Below are 16,288 nucleotides of genomic sequence, written 5' to 3'. Positions count from 1 at the left end.
TTATATACATTAATATTATTAAATAACTTTAGGAAAGAAAAACTATTACGTATGAAATATGTAACATATGGGTATATGTATAATTAACTAAATCACATCGAAAATTTTAAACGAGTCGGGTTTTCGGGTCCGAAAATTGACGAATTGTAAGGCCCCGTTACCGGTAGCCCTACTTTCGTGTTGGATTTACTCATAAACACAGTTCTAAATATCAGAGTTAATTAAAACATTTACGCGGAATATAAAACTTTCATAAAACATTACATAATTCATAACTTGTCTCAAAACATCCTTTGCCTTTCAACATTAAAACATTAAAATTAAAACATCATAAGTCTTCAGATGCCAGACTCTTGTTCAGTGCCACGTGTCTCCTCAAGCGAGCTACCTCATCCTACTCACCTGCGTGCATACTAAAAGTCAGCTACACTGAGTGAGTTCTAGTTAATCATACACTATACAATACACATAAACTTATATTCTTTCATTCATACTTTCATACTTTCATACTTTCATTCTTTCTTTTGTATTAACTTACCTTCATATCTTACGTTATAAAGAGCATTACGCCCTACATTCCTCGAGTATTATTAGGGCTCGGTACCCTCCTTCCTCGAGTATTATTAGGGCTCGGTACCCTCCTTCCTCGAGTATTATTAGGGCTCGGTACCCTCCTTCCTCGAGTATTATTAGGGCTCGGTACCCTCCTTTCTTGAGTATTATTAGGGCTCGGTACCCTCTTTCCACGAGTATTATTAGGGCTCGGTTTCCCTCTTTCCTCGAATATTAGTAGGGTTCGGTTCCATAGTTCTCGAATATTAGTAGGGTTCGATTCCCTCTTCGTTACCATACAACCATACATCATACCTCGAGTATTATTAGGGCTCGGTACCCTTTTCGTAACCATACAACCATGCAACCGTCATTTCCTTCTTTTATTAACTTTATCACGTTCATACACATAAGCATACATATCATACTTACCTTACACATAGCGTTACAACCTGACAGTACGTGCAATATCCGAAGATCGTTCACGTACCATCAAGCAATCATTCATACATATCATATCATTCACATAAGGCATACACTTACCTCTTAGGATAAGCGTATTAACAAACATATCAAGTATGCACACAGCCCCGAAAACATAACACATAAATGGGGCTAGAAACTCACCTGAACACGGTTACGTTCACCGTTAATCGTAATTCCTTTCTTCAGTTGTGCACGGCTGACTGTATAACAAGTATACGTATCAATTAACTATCACTTCTCATAATGTATTTCTATCTTTATATGACCCTCAACGAACGGGGGTCCGGGGGCAGCGCCCCTGGCAGTGGGGTCTAGGGGCGGCAGCCCCTAGCAGGGTCCAAGGGGCAGAGCCCCTGGCTGGGGTCGAGCTGCCAAGTCAACTTGGAAAAATTTTATTTCCATTAACTGTCTTAACACATTTTTCATTAAATTTTTAATTTATTTTCTAAACGAACTTGACTTTAAGCGAAGTTAAACCTTAGGCGAACTTAGCTTTAGGCGAAGTTATCAGGCGAACTTGGCTTTAGGCGAAGTTAAACCTCAGGCGAACTTAGCTCTAGGCGAAGTTATTAGGCGAACTTGGATTTAGGCGAAGTTACCAGTTAGGCGAACTTGGCCGTAAGCGAAGTTATCAATTAGGCGAACTTGGCCTCAGGCGAAGTTATCGATTTGAAGGCGAAGTTATCGCTTTGAAGGCGAAGTTGCCCAGATGCAGGCGAAGTTGCCCAGATCAGCTGCTGTTTTAGTTTCTGACCAGCATTTCGAGCGATTTTAACACCCTTGCTATGGTTCGATATCACCCCCTACGTTCCCCAACCGTTTCCGGTCGTATATACGCTATAAAGCTCGGATCTTTAAACTTCAAAGATCAAGAATCATACCTTTTTGAGCTTGTTTGGATCTCGTTTACTTGTTATCACAACTAATCGCTCTCTCTCTCTCTCGGATCCGCCCGGTTCTTCCCTCGGCCGGCGGCGAAGTTGTGTGGTGTGTGTGTGTTTTGGAGTGTATTAGAAAAGTGATAGAATGAAAGATATTTTTGGGTTTAGGGGGTATTTATATCCCTTAAATCCCATGGACCTAAGGCCCATTCTCATTTAACCCATCTCAATTAATCTAAGTCCATGATCCGCTCCTTACCCGATATTAATTAATTACGCGAAATCACTAAACATAACTTCCTTTATTCAACATTATAAATTTTAGGATGTTACACGAATGTTACACATTTAATTTCATGTAAGAACAAGTTATATTCGTTAACGGCTTACGCACAAAACAACACAAAAACGGGATAAAACGCTATGTGTTTTTCAAAACATTAAATATCCCCACACTTGAACCTTTTTTGTCCGTGAAAAAGTAAACTGCAGAGGATCATACCCAAGAAGAAAATAACAACTCTCGTTTTATTATATTATTTTATTAAAGCAATAGAAACAAATTGACGTATTAACCGCGATTGCCAATATATTGATCCACTTTAAACCCAACCACCAACCCATCGAGCCCCCAATAGCATACAACATTAAGTTCAAATGATCATCACTAAGCCTATGGAATCCTCAGGAGTGGCAGCTAATCTTAACCGTATCTCAAACATAGGGAGCTAGCTAGGCTAGAGTTGATGCAAAATTGTCCGACAAATCAACGTAAGCAAATGACTCTTTAATGGTAAGAAGAAAGTGCACTAGATGGAATTTTGAATGATTAGTCATGTGATGGTCATACGAGCAGATCCTACATATTATTGGACTTTGTCCTATATAAACCTAAAATTTTATTTATTGACTAAGAACTTTCAAGCCCCAATAGCGATAACCTCAGAGTCACTATCCCCTTGGCAACGCGTAAACTCTCAGCCCCGTCTAGTATGGACAACTTTGGTCTCTTTTTTATTTTACTTTTGGATGCTTTTTTGCATCTTTTATTTGAACTTTATTTGACAACTTTTTTTTTTACTTTTTTTTTGTTTTTTTCTTTTTTTGAATAATTCCTTAAATATATAACTAAATCTAAGCTCATGAAAAGATGGACTTTTAACGGGGCGCCACCACTCAATTTATTATCTTAAAAACAAGTGGTGTGCTGGATTTTAAGTGCACCCAATTCTCACCACCTCAAAGTAAAAATATTACGGTAATTCTCCATATATCATATTGAATTTTAGCTTTGTCGCTTCCCCCCAAGATGAGAACCCATAAAATTTATAAATCTGTTAAGGTACAATTAAAAATGCTAAAGGGAAACTTTTCAGGATTAGTTGGGCCTACCGACACATCCCAAATTATATACGCAATTGTTCTGATTTATTTTATATATATATATTAAGAAAACACCAAGAGATTGTCAAAAACACTAGGTAATACTATCATTTCCTATTTAATGCATAAAAATTTGAAAACAAGGGACATTATAAAACTCGTTTACTCTTTTTTTATTTAATTTTTCTTTTAAACATTTCTTTAATTTTATTTTTGTTATTTATTAGTATATTTAAAACATCAATTCCCTATCCCCACACTTAAATTTCACATTACCCTCAATGTGATACAGGAAAAAGACAAAAATAAAATAAATAAAGAAAAATGGAACAGACTCCCCGGTAAATAGAAGTGAACGCATGTCACGAGTCATGTTCCGTGCCTTCCAATTCGTACGCAAGCCTCAAACTCAAGTGCTCTCTACCAAGTAGTCACTCACGAACAAACGCGGCTCTCATCTAAAACAAGTGGCATCCCCACACGTGATTATAATCATCTCATCAACCGTCATCAACCAACCACTGAACAACCTGCAAACAAGAAAAGAAGCAATCGGAGTATCGGAGAAACAAAACCAAAATTAAAACAAAATAAAATGAAAAATTTTACCGGGTTGCCTCCCGAAAAGCGCTAAGTTTATATACGAGTCTTCAGCCGGACTCACTCCCTAAACCTCAATCAGGAGGCTTCTCTTTTATCCTCTTCCCATCAATACTTCTTAACACTTTCCTCTTACAACGGGTCGGGAAGAAACCAACTGCACTGCTCTCATGGGCCCAAACTTATGACGTGAACTTGGCCCACCAACTTGTAGACTCCTCCAAAAATGATTCCCTGAAGTGAAACGGGAGTGACGAACTCTTCTGTACACCATGATCTCTGAGCCTAGATATACTCGTTATTTTTTTAGCCAACTTTTTAAACCTCGACACGTCCCGAATGGAGATTGAGTATGGTTCATGTTTTGGTTTTTCACAATTAAAGTGCAATGGTGGAAAGACTGAATCATCAACCACCTCATGGCTCTCCTCACAAGGCTCCTTCTTGACCCCCACACTTGGCTCATTATATAGTAAATCTTCGAGCAACTTCAAATCCCCAAGTGGGTCAAACTCTCCATTATCCATCACTGTAAAATCCACAAACTCTTCACCAAACTCACCTGTAAACTCGTCTTCCCACTAGAGAACACATTCCTCTGACTTCTTTTCCATCCCAGCCTCTTCAAATTCAATAATCGGCTCATTAAGTTGTGACTGACTCATTAAACCAATCCGAATTCCATCTAAATCTTGTTGGGTCGGAAATGGGGCATTTGGATTTGTATCATGGATGATGCGCAACCAATCAAACATTACTTCATCCGGGTATGGTATTTTCTCAATGAATTCACCGGATGAGTTTCCATAACCCAGAAGATTCCCCCTTAAATCAAATATCAAACGTAACCGGGGTTTCACTTGATTTTTCTCTTTGCAATCTAGAATCCTCTTTATCTCCATATGCCAAATGGTGTAACGTTTTTGTTCTTTTAATCCATTCCCGTAAGTCTCCATTACTGCACACTTAAACATAAACGAATAACGGGAACCAAATAGTAGTAGACGAAAATTAGTTAAAACTAAACTAAAACTACACAATTAATAATAAGATAAAATAAAAACTAAACTAACTGTATTAATCTAAATATATATACAAAATACAAAAGGCAAGTCCCCAAACTCGGGTCCTTATCTAATCGCCTCAAATCGTGTATCCGGCAACAACGCCAAAAACTTGATATGCGAAAATCTATTATATATATAAATATTAATTACTAATTCTCGCAATTAAACACTAAGTCTTAAATTTATAACACCAAACAATCCTAACTAAACTTCCACAAATGGCAAATGTACCGATCACGTAGCATCACAGTCTAATGGACGTCCGGATGTCAAACACAAAGACACGTCAGAACGGCTAAGATAATAAACCCTAACCTAAGTCCTGCCTAAATAATATATTTATTTATCTTAATTATTTAAACTAACTAAACTTAACTAACTTAACTTAACTAACGGTGAAACTTAACGGAACTAACGATAATAAGAAAACGAATCACCTAGGTAGGATGACTTAACGACTATAAGATGACACGGGTGGCAACATGTGGTTGAAACCAGGGTTCTAAAGATGAGCTAACATAGGTGAGGTCAAGGCAACTGGGTGCCTACGGTCAGTTTTACCAAAAAACCCTAACAATGTCTAGATAGCTTTTAATTCGTGGTTGTTTATCTACGTACCCTAATGACTCATCACTTGGTCCATGTCTAAATCATAGATCTCACTAAGGCTAGAGCTTGATATAAACCTAGGATAAGAGGGGTAATTCAATACTAAAGACAAAATAACTCAACTTACAAACTAACCTAGTCAACAGCTGGAAAACCGCACGTGGTCTCGCAACGACTAAACAAATCAACTAAACTAGCAAGATAAGCCGACACCTAAGGTTTTGGTCCAAATCAAATGTGGTTAACCTACTGACTTTAATGATCCAAGAAACACAAACCCTAATGGTATGCCTACCACAATCAATCAACACACATAGTATTAACCGAAACATGCAATTAACGCCCACACGAAACTAATTCATGCAATAATCAACCACACGGGGCACATGCAACCTGAGATACGTCTATGGAAGTGAGTATACATGGAATAATATCACAAAATATGAACTTTACAATAGAGGAACAATCAACCACTTATTAAACACCCTAAACTAGTTAATTTAAACCGTTAAACATCAAACCTACGCGATTCAAACAAGTTTAGACAATCACAAGGAATGAACAGTAGATAATAATCATAATTAAGCTCAAAGTATCCATTATAAACTGATTGGAACTTGTTTCAAAGTCTAAAACTCAAAAACGAACTCACAAACGTTAAAATAAGCAAAACCGACAACCGGTTGATGAAACTCCGATCCGAAAGCTCCTCCTTCTTGGTATTTCGTCTGGAACTGATGTGGGACGACTGGAATCAAGTATATTTTCATTCATAGGGTTTAGGGTTAAATGATAAACAAGCCAAACTATGTCCAAAACAAGCCCACAAGCCCATATAAGGACAAAATAGTCGTGGTGATGGATTTGGGCAGCCATGGAACACCCTAGGGCGTCGCACCACGTGACCACCAAGGCCTATGTGGCCGCGCGGCGTGGCCATGTCATTTGGCTGGGTTTTTTTTTTCATTTTATGACTCGCTTATCTTCAAACGCACCTACCGGCTTCATCCGAATCCCGTTTGAGCTGATTCTTTCTTCATTAAACTTGTTTTTTCGCTCTCTTTAACATGAGACCTATCATATACACAAAAATTTATTTTCATGCAAGAACAAGTTATATTCGTTAACGGTTTACGCACAAAACAACACAAAAACGGGATAAACGATATGTGTTTTGCAACACATCAGCTTCCTCTTGAAGAATCTCTCTCTTATCAAGAATTCAAATTTTGAAACACAGATCCAGATCCGTCTCTCTCTCTCTCTCTGTGTGTCTCTCTCTCTCTCAATAAACCATATAGCTCCTTTTCTGTAAGGCCCCGAACCCGGTAGCCCTACTTTAACGTCGGATTTACTCATAAACACAGTTCTTACAAATCAGAGTTCATTAAAACTTTCGCAGAAATGTTAACTGAAATCATTTGTTACAAAACATTAAATCTTTTCTTTAAAACCAACTTAAAACATCATATTTTAAACACAATTTCTTCCGTCTTCAGATGCCAGCTGTTCAATCCATGCCATGTGCCATCCTCATGCTAGTTCTTTAATCCGCTCACCTGTGTGCATACTAAAAGTCAGCTACGCTGAGTGAGTTCTAGTTAATCAAGCAACTTATCATACAACCACTACATGCATTATATACGTATCCGAAAACACATAGTCCACTATCTAACCTACTCACCCTACCACTTAACCTCTTATTTACCCCTACAGTTTAGCCACTTTAATAACGAATAACATTATGCCACTTTGCCACTTTAATAATGAATAACGTTATTTTGCCACTTTAATAACGAATAACGTTATGCCACTTTGCCACTTTAATAACGAATAACGTTATGCCACTTTGCCACTTTAACACTCTTACTAGAACCCTATCCACTTCTATCACACTCTATTTTTACTTGTCTACAACACACTTTATATCATTACATCATTCACATAATAACCAAGTTGCATCACAACATTTATACCCACTAATAACCACTAGGCAAACACTATCCTTGACGATACGTGCAATATCCGAAGATCGTTCACGCACCGACAAGCATTATATAATAGCTACCTTGTATAACATCTATAGCGTACACTTACCACTTAAGGTAAGTGTATTCACACTTCACATCAAGTATGCACACAGCCCCGAAAACATAACACGGAAAATTAGGCTAGAAACTCACCTGAACTCTGCTTCTTTCTCCGATAGTTGTTAATCCCTTCTTTAACTGAGCTCGGCTGGCTGTATAAGTTACACGTATCAATACTCATCTGACCTAATCTAACGACCTAGTGTTAGATTACTTTTACTTAGCATAACTATGGTTTTCCTTTGTTTTAACATTCTAGTATTTTATCTCCTTAGGTCTTTACAATGCATACTATCAAGTGTATACACGTATATGCATACATGTACGGGTCACAATGTATTCGGGTCTCAATATAAGCGAACTTAGATATAAGCGAACTTGTATGTAAGCGAACTTAGATATAAGCGAACTTGTATATATAAGCGAACTTGTATGTGTAGGCTATGGTGTGGAGATGTATGAAAATGGAAAGGATTAGGGTTTTAAGGGGTATTTATACTCCCTTAAGCCCATGGGCCTAAGACCCATCTTTCCTTCTTGATCCATAATTAATTTCATCTAATTAGTCTACTTGAACCATCTTTGTTATTTATTTACTTCTCTACTAATTATAGTAAACTTTTCCATCATTAACGAATAATACATTGAATATTATTCTTAGAAATTTCGGGATGTTACATTTTCCTTCCAACGTTCAGCAGGAAACAATTGTCCTTTTCTTTGTTTCACTCTCTACCACTTTTCTTTATCATCAGAAAATCAGGTCACCGGATAGCGGTGACTCTGGCAGGGCGTCTGGTTGATCTGAAGAGGTAAACCTTACCCTAACTTTGCACCAATTGTTTCGATTTGATACATCTATATCTTAATTTCGTTTCACCTGTCCTTTTTGTTACCAGCAAATTACATAGTTCGATGTTTATGCTAGGGTTTAGATTAAACGAAATCTGTTGATGCATCTCAAACCCTTGGTGATGAGAGCCTACCTGGTTGAATGGGTAGGTTTATTATAAACTATTTAAGTTTATATAAATTAGTTCTCTTTATTTTATCAAACTTAAATTCATTGTTCTTCATTTTCATATACTTTTAGGCTCAACCTCTTTGATGAATCGATAGATCCAAGGCTGTGAAAGAACTACGTGCAAGTAGAAAGAATTCATGCTTTAATAGCTGTTTTTAATTCATTTGTTGTAATATTAATAATACTTTAATTGGTCTTCTTAGGTGAAGATTGACGGAAGGAGGAGCTAAACGTGACAATAACTGTAAATATAAATAATAAAGGCTTCACAGATGCAAAATTTGAAGAGGAAAAGCTATAAAAAGCATCACATTTTGAAGAACAAGGGGCATGCCTTTTGTTTATTTGTTATCTAAATATCTCCATATATGTAAATTTATAACATACATAAGTGAAATGTATACTTTTCTTTCTGATTGCTGAGTGCATCTATTACAAATGCAGAAGTTGCAACATTTGTACATAAATTTCTTTCTGATTGTTAATCTGACAACTATGTATGGATGTAGTTAGTTAGTTTATTACCTAATCTTAATCCCCTTTTGAGGTATTTTGATTATTGAGAGTTTTGCATTGTTATTTTGTTGACAGATTGTTTGGACCAACAACAATTACTAGGCAGATTTATTATGTTGCAGCTCAACATGTTATTAATGGAGCCATGGAAGGAGTTAATGGTAATTATTATTTTTGTGTGCTTTTTGAAATTAGTACAAATGAAATGTTCTATTATTAGTTTCTGGTTTTTGTCTTTTGTTTCGTTTATTTCCGTGTTTATTTTTTGATTTAGGGTTTGTTTGATTAAGTTTAGCTAATTTAAGCATATTATAATGTATATTTGCTGCTTTATTTTTTTATGTGTAAAATTTGTTTATAAACAATTTGTTTGTCAATAATTATTAGGTAGTTTATAAACAATATGAATGTGAAGTTGCGTACACTATTGGTTACAAAGTTGTGCTCGAATCACTCATAAAGTCATAAGCACTAAAGGTTAGTTTTTGTTGAATTTTAAGGATCTTTCATGAATTATAAGGGCATTGATAAGACATGTAAACGAACCGAACAAACACAAATTGTGGCATGCCCGTGCTTGATCATTTAACTTTAACCGAGCATGGACATATAATCTAACAAAATGTTGTACTCATGTCCGTTCATTAAAAAAAACAAGTTTGTTTATGTTCATTCGTTTAAAATGACTTGGGATGATGTTAGATGTCTTTTTAACCGTGTAAACCACTTGACCCATTTGGCCCATTATCAAACAAATATGAATGTATATGCTATTTTGAAATTTGGTTATCTGTACATAGGTGATAATTTTTTTGTTAATATCATATTCAAAAGTTTAGATTTGGGTATTGTTTGTGAATATATGTTTATTGGTTTGTAAAAAATTTGTTTGTTGATCGGTTTTTTAAAACGTTTTTTAGGTTCAAAGGTTATGAATATTGATTTTTGCATACACAATCTTCAGTATATATAGTCAATTTGGGATGTGTTTCGAGAATTTCTACTAATAGTTTGAAATAACTAAAGAATTTTTGATTTTGTGTTAGTAAAGTTATTTCAGCCAATAAAATCAAACGAAAATAATGAAGACATCATCTAAATTATGAAACACAAAAGTTTGTAAAGCTGGATATTATTTATTCTCTTATGTAGGATCTGTAGCATCGGTGTTTAATGCCCATGGAAAGCACATGGTTGGAAATGTGGATAACTTCTCCAAGCATTACTTATGTTCAACGTTTTGGTCATTTAACCGCAAAAAGTGTCTTCTGTGAATCCCTTCATCATTTTAACACAACTTAAGGTCTACATATTTATTCTTTAGTTGGTTTAATGTTTTGGTTAACTTTCCAAAATAGTGTTTGAACCAAAAAAGGCTTTTGTGAAGTTTTGTCAATTTGCTTTTGTTTTTTTTCCTTTTTGTCCGAGCAAGTGTTCTTTTGAGTTCACATTGAACAACAAAATTTAATCGCAAAGTCGGGTTATACATCCACATGACTTTGAAATCACCAAGACCAAGTCAAACAATGTCATGAAAGCGATATGTCATGAGCATTGGTAAATTCAAATATCAAATCATGAGTTAATCCAGCCAAATTATTTATATATAAACTTTACATTTAGTTTATTCGGTTATTTATATATAAACTTTACATTTAGTTTATTAGTTGATTATAAAAAACCATGTTAAAAATATTATATATAATCTAATATTTCAATTACATAATTAAGTTTATGTACATATTATATAAAACTTGTCATGAGCTTCACATTTTTTTAACAACAAATGTTACACATCTATACTATTTTACACCCATAAACTAAACTATGTTTTTCCAGCTTTGCGTAGGTTTGTCATTATTCAAAGTATTAAATCTTTACATTTTTACGTGTATGAAAGATATTAATCATATTATTACCTGTTTTGCAAAGATATCGCGTGAAGATTATAATTTGACTCATTTCAGAAAAGAAGATGATTCATTTTGGCGTTTTCAAGTTTCATATGGCATTCTCTTCCACCATGGGCTTCAAAATTGACAAAAGAATGTTTTTGGGTTGATAGAAAATCAAGAACGAGAACGACAAAAGGAAGTGGAATGCACATTATTTTTGTTTTTATATCTTTAACGTTTAATGTATTGTAGGACCTTTAATTTATTGTAGTTTCAACTTTTTTCTTAATAGATTCAAAATATGAAAGACATTTTTTACAAACTATATATACCAAAATATCAAATGACTGATTTTTAGTTTAACTTGGTTACATATTAAAAATATAAAATTGAAAATGGAACCGACACCTCTCTGAACATTTTAGTTTAACTTGGTTACATATTAATTTGATTTTTAAAAACTCATACATCATATTTTTTAATATGTTCAAGATATTTTTACTTTTTTGACTCCAAAGGACAAAAAAAATCTAAACAAATCTCTCTTTTTACTTTTTTGACTTTTCAAAATTTGAGTTAGTAGGTCAACTACCGAGAAAAATACATATTTTTAAACTTTTTCATCAAACTATTATGCAACACTCTTACCAAGACATATACTTCATGCTTTGTTTGGTACGTGCCTAAAATAAATATATATTAATACTATATTTTGTTTAGTGGATTAATATTTATTTTAAATATTTGCCAAAATGTTTGCCAAATTGTGAAACATACCTATTAGTAAGTTGGTTATTGAGAATTTATTTGAAAGTCTATTCTCACCCGATTCAAGATTAGTTTTTTTTTTAGATTTAGTGTTTTCAATGTTTAATTTGATGCCTAAATTTAAAGAGGATACGGGTTTTCTGTTAAATCTTCCAGAGAAATATTTATCACAAAGCTTCTAGACTAAGATATCAAGGAATGCTTGTAAAGCAGAGCGTGGATTTCTGTTTGGTGAACCTGTGGTGTTGACACAACAACAAATGAAAACCAGAAGCTATACATGTCCAAGCCTGTTCATTTGAGTTACTTGGTTACATGTTAATTTAATTATTAAATTTCATATATCATACTTGTTGGGTCACGAATAATCAGTGCGAAGGATATATTATTCTTGAAGATCTCTGGATCAATTATCCTTCTCAAGAGTTCCAGAGTTATGTCAGGATCAAGGATCCTCAGTAATTGATATTATTAACGATTTATTCCTATGTGTAGGTTAATATTTGATATGTGTAACGGCTGGACGACCTGTTCTACCTATTTAATCGCTACTGGACTCATAATGCACGTGGTCAAAGAGATGGAAACGGATAGGAGACTTGATGTCCTTGAAGCGGCGGTTGTAATTAGAGGCAATAATGCACATTTAAACAATACTCGTCCTAGTTGGGCTATCTCCTCAGTATCACGATCATTATGGTCCTGTAACACGTACTAGCCTAGTTATGTGAAAACTCCATAATTTGCACACCCTACAATTTCATTCGAAACGATCACGCTTCTCTTTCACATACATGAGTTGTCTCAAACTATAAAAATTCATATGTTTAGCTCCACTTTTGTCTCTAGTAATTAAAAACCACGCATATAAATATAATCAAGAGGAAGATGATGGCGCTATCTTATTTATTGTAAAATTTATATGTATATAAACGACGAAGATCTTATGAACCATACAAACGTCCACCCTAATTAAGTTATTATTATTATTATGAAACAATGTTCATATTTATATTTTGATCAAACTATTTAGAATATAAACACTTAAAACAGTTTAAAGATAACCCCGTCTTTTTTTCTTTATACGCACATTATATAGTATTCAAGTATGTATGTTGAGTCATGAGTCTGAACACACAAATAAAGCGTTTTAAAAACTCTAAATTTTAAATCCTTCAACGAATTATTTTCACTAATGATTAGTTTATAAAATTAATACTTTCCAAGTTAATATCAAAGTATTGATTTATAAAAGATTTTCATGGCTAACTTTATTGAGTACCTAGATGCTCTTTAAGTGAATTATTCTATAAGATAACATTTATAAAGGACATACATATTGTTAATTCATGGACTTAATAAATTATTTGCTTTTTTCACTTTAATAACTATAGTATTGAAATAAATATATTATCATCATACACAAAAGTAGTCAAATTTGATTCTTATTTTAGCATGCATTTTTCTTTTATGTTTTATAAAATCGAAAACTTATGATCAAGGTTCATCTTGTATGATAGATTATGGTTTACAGGTCCCAAAAGTTTCTTGACGAGGGCAAAAATTTTTTAAAGTTGATTGACTAGTGCTAAATATTAAAAGACTCGATTTAGTTTGGGCCACATGTAAAAAGTTTAGTAATCTAAAAATTAATCTATTAATAAGTTTCAATATTTAAGCTAACACACACAATTCAAATAATAAAACATTCAACTAAACAGAAAATTACTATTTGCCTCCATGAGTAAAATTGTTGGGCACCATAAAACCATGAAAACTAAATTGCGCTTGTTGTACCAATGTGTTTTTTATAATGGTGACATGAGCCCCGGTTGAGCATATTGAACCCCTGATTTTAAGTTGACCGTTAGTTGACCGTTTGATTCAAGGGCACTTTAGTAATTAGAAAAATAATAATAATAATAATAATAATAACAACAACAACAATATCTAATAATAATAATAATAACAACAATAATAGTAATAATAATGTTCTAGAGAAGCTCATCATCATCATCTTCTCAACCATCATCATCGTCTTCTCAAAAATACCCATCTTTCAACCATACCCAAGCACGAACCCTTTTCAGAACTCTCACCACCATACCCAAGCACATTTTCATCACTCTCTCATCCCTCCTCTGCCGCCACCGCCGCCGTCCACCAGAAAACTTCCCACCACCAAACCCAAGCACGAACCACATTTCATTCAAACCAAACATCATCCTCATCCCGATTTAAACCCCTTACCACATAGGTCGTACAAGAATTTGAACAAAAAAAACATAAATCTAGATCTAAGGTGTGGATGAGATTTGAAAATAAATATGGTGATGCCACTTTGGTGAGCAAGAATGGTGGTGCATGGTGTTTGGTGAGTAGTGGTGTGATGATGGAGGTTGAAAAAGTGAAAAGGGTTGAGAACGGACTTCCGGCGGCTAGTGGCCGGAATCCGATTTTCTGGCAGAGAGACGTGAGAGGATGGCGGCTGTAATGTTTAGTGATGGAGTACGGCGCCAGTGGTGGTTGGTGATAAAGACCGGGTGGCCGGAATACGATTTTTCGGCGGTGGTGACGGGTTACGGGTGAAAATGGATGGTGGTGATGAAGATGAAGATATGGGTAGTGGGTATGTTGATTTCCGGCAACATGTTCTTGATTTTCCGGCGGTCACCTCCGTCGAAGTTATGTACGGTGGTGGTGGGGTGGCGACGGCGACGGTGATGGGTTGCGGGTGAAGATGGGTGGTGGTGATGAAGATGAAGATGTGGGTTTGTGTTTTAATGATGATGTTAATTTATGTGTTTGTATAAGATTTAGGGGTTTGTGGTTGTGTTAGGGTTCTTGATGTTCTTGATTTTCTGGGTTTGTGTTTATGTTAGGGTTCTTATTGTTCTTGATATTCTGGGTTTTTGTTTATGTGTTTGAATCTTGATGCTGAGTTGAAGATGAAAATGAAGGGTATATTGGTCATTTAACAAATAATGAAAACTGCAGAGAGCATTCTGATCATAATAAAAACATGTTAGTACAACAAGTGCAATTTACTTTTCAGGGTTTCATGATGCCCCCGCCGATTTTACCCAAAGATGCAAATCGTAATTTTCTCTCAACTAAATAGTAAATTAATAAATCAAATAATCTATTCCACTAGTCAATAATCTGATAACTAATCTAGAAAATATTGACTAATATTGTAAATTTTAGAGAGAAAAGCGGGCAAGGACGATGCGTAATGCATTGGAGTGAGTGATTGACTATTCCTCATGTTGGACTATGATGATCGATCAATGATGAATTGATGTAGTTTCAAACTAATGCTTAGGTCCCATTTGGTTGACAAAATTCGTAGGAATTGAAATTGGACTTGGAATGAATTCCAAAAAAAACTATGTTATATTAGGTTAACACTAATGGAATTGAAATTAGAAAAATATATTCCACCATTTATAAAGAATCCTTCACTATACGGATGGAATTTTTAACTTTTCATTGGAAAATTGCAAAATTACTAAAAGAGCCTCTCTTTTTTTATTCTTCCTTCAACAAATTAATTAAAAGTTTATCGGCAGTGTCTTTGCACTTGAAATTCTAGATTTTGTGATTAAACTCGAAGTCTAGTGATTTAATTTTGTATAGATAGTTTATTTAACCTCACAATAACATTTCCTAGTTTTCAAGTAAACTTCTCTAGATTTAAAATTCTTTTTAAATAAATTTTACAATTAGAGGAACACGAGTCGGTTGCATTTGTAGTCTCGATCAATTAGACTTGATTCAGATATCAGGGAAGGTGGAGGAGGTTTCGTAGAAGGGTATTTTAGTATTTTAATTTTGTAAACATTCCAATTCCTTTATTAAATTTACAAACTAAACATCACATTAGATTTCAAAGGTATTCATTCCAATTCCAATTCCAATTCCAATTCCAATTCCAATTCCAATTCCAATTCCTTCAATAACATCCTATAAACTAAGTGCCCCTAACTAGTATTTGTTTATAATTTCGGACTCCAAGTCACAAGTTGATAAACTTGATGGACCAATATGACAAGTCGGTCATAGTTGGTTATGCTTAATTCATAACGCTGAGGGGTATACACGTCTGCGTCACGTCAACTTCCCCCATCATTCAACATCATCCTTTGACACCCTTCAACCAAGGAGCATAAATCCTTTCTTCATTCTCCATTTTATACTTTTAATTATTTAAACTTATATATATATAGATTAAAATGCATATATTTATAAAATATATTTAAACTTAATAAATAATACTAGTAATTATATAATCATTAATTAAAAAAGCAAATAAAAGAAAAAAAACTATATAAACCCATCCATTCCACCTAACCTCACCTTCAACCTAAAAACCATTCTCGCCATCTACAACCTAGCCGCAACCTACCACCATAAA

This window comes from Bidens hawaiensis, unplaced genomic scaffold (assembly GCF_021521415.1).
Source record: "Bidens hawaiensis isolate Kalapana, Puna unplaced genomic scaffold, B.hawaiensis_p1.1 tig00037215_1, whole genome shotgun sequence".
Taxonomy (NCBI): domain Eukaryota; kingdom Viridiplantae; phylum Streptophyta; class Magnoliopsida; order Asterales; family Asteraceae; genus Bidens; species Bidens hawaiensis.
Note: the sequence above shows the minus strand (reverse complement) of the source record.